The following is a 2,517-nucleotide window of genomic DNA, read 5'->3' on the forward strand; positions in this document are numbered from 1 at the left end:
ATTTATCTATCAATGAAAACAATTCTGAGCTTGGCTTTCTGGACAAAAATGCCCAATTAGTCTCTCTTCATAAAAAGCAATTACAATCTAAGGATATTCATGGCTGCATTGATTGCCAGCCCCAAGTCCTCTTCATTTAAATCTTTCCATTTCATGGGGAACATTCATTCTCATTGATAATGGTGGCAAAGCCTCTTGATTTGCCAGCAAATTCTAATTTGCTGTTATCAGGTTCACTGACAGATAAAGATTTTCTCTTTGTGCCATCTGTTTCTTTATCAGCTTTTTGAAAATTAAGACACACACGATCAAGTTTTCCTCACGTTCTCAAGGACTGTCAGCATCTGTATATCCCGTCTATTTGGGGAAGTAAGTACTCCCCCTTTCCACTGACTCCACGTCAGCCAGGGACTGTACCACAAACATTCCAGCACTGTTTTGTCTCATTCTTTACAATGAAGTTTATTGGAGGCTGTTCCTTATCACAGACTCGAGAGCTGCGACCTATCTCCAAGCTGCGTCAGTCCCTGGTCTGCTGGCCACCAGCCTGAGCCACGTTCAAAGGGCAGTGACTTCAGTGTGTTGATTCTTATTTATTTTTAAGAATGGAAGTGTGACTTATTTTCAAATGACGAAACTCCCAAGCGTCACATTTTTACCTTCATTTAAACTGTCGTCTTCCATGTAGGTAGTAGCTTTGGACCATAAGGGAATTCTGAGTATATGTTTTGTCCATGTTGATATAGTCCCTAACGGCTATAATTGGGATCGGATACCATTTCTACAATGTGATGTACAATTTTAGGGCAGCCCTCTGCCATCCCTCCTGAGCACTGCTTCCCAGTAGAGTTCCCATGCCCACCCTAGTTTCTCTCGTGTGAGCCAGCAGGACCTGCAGAGGAGCCGACAAGAGCAGTCAGTGCTGCTCATTGACTGACGGCAGTGACACTGCTGCCCAGTTAGAAATCTGGCAGATATACTGGTAGAATTGACCCTCCTGGTATTTTAATGTAGGAATCTCTGACACTGAAAAAATCCCTGTGCTGGCTTCCAGCTGTGTTCCCTCCCAGTCTCAGTGTTGCATCCCCTAGGCACCGTTCACGCTGTATTGTACGTGGGTGGGTCCTCCCTTTAATTTAATGAAACATTAGCCAAGTGAGGCATATGCAGAGGGACAGCGTGCAGGCAGGGAGGACCCTTTGTGTTGGAGCTCAGTCTAGTACCGAGTCAGAACTCACCCTAACGAGGGGATCGACTCTGTTTCAACATTTTAAAACTGGAAAGCATGAGAGAATTTAGCAACCACTGGAAGAAGCAGAGGAAGGGTCTGGCACACCAAATTATACGCAACAATTTTTAGCGGGGAAACACCCGTGCATTTGTCCCTTTCACACGGCTCTGATAAACACTACTATTTTGGGAGTGCATCTACATGATAATGCTATTTTTGAAAGATGGATTTTACAATTATTCAAAACAAAAGTGGGAAGTCAGAGCTGAAAAGGCAAGACAAAGACAGCAGTGAGCCTGAACTTCTTTTTGTGTGTCTACTCATGTAACAGCCAAGCCAAATGAAACGACCTTCTGCTTAGGGACACAGCCACGTTCTTAAGTTTTCAACATGAACTAAGAGTAAACAACTTGAACTGGACCACACAAATCTTTCAATTATCCACCTCAACCCCCTAAATAGTGTAGCAAATATGCCTCTTTTGCATGTAGTGGGCATTCAGATCACTTTGGCAGTCACACGTTTGGTGAGGAGCCGATTTCAGTGTCTAGTCCAGCTTTAATGTGCCATATTCCCGGGGTGACCAGAACAGGTTAAATAAATTAGGCACAGTTTGTGCAGGAAATTTGACAAAAGGAATCAGAAAAGAGTGAAAAACCTGGGCTTAGACTTAGCATTTGGATCCAGGGAGTATTACCTCCCAAATGTAACCATCAGATAATACAAGACCTGAGACAAAACAACAGAGGCCATAAGCTTTGCTGCTGGGAAACCTGGCACAGACCTCCCACCCCCTCTCTTACCGCAGAGAGCCCCAGGCACATCCCTGCCCTCCCCAGCTGTAAAGTGGGGGTGAGAATGCTCCTGTTAGGAACTTCAAGAGATACAGCATGCAAGGTGTTTAGCATGGTGGCTAACAGAAAGCACTTGTTAAATAAATTTGAACTATATTTTGTACCACGGGACAAAGTAAATATATTTTTTGGCGGGGGGTCGGGGGAAGGGAGAGGGGCTAGTGAGAGATGCTCAAAGCACAAGGAAATGACTTCTTTAAACAGACTGATACTGATAGAAATAAAAAAGAAATTGTTTCCAAGGCAAAATTACTTAAACCACAGTGCTACTAAATTGCACTAAATATCTACTATCAATAAAATGAGTATGCTAAATATTGGCAGAGTGAGTATCTGAAATATGAAATATTTTTAAGTTGTTTTGATTTTTAAATAAGTCATATTATTCCTTTTACTATTTGGTTCCACGCTGGTGACACATATCAAACGAAA

The sequence above is a fragment of the Myotis nattereri genome, assembly GCF_964212035.1.
Source record: "Myotis nattereri genome assembly, chromosome: 6".
NCBI lineage: Eukaryota > Metazoa > Chordata > Mammalia > Chiroptera > Vespertilionidae > Myotis > Myotis nattereri.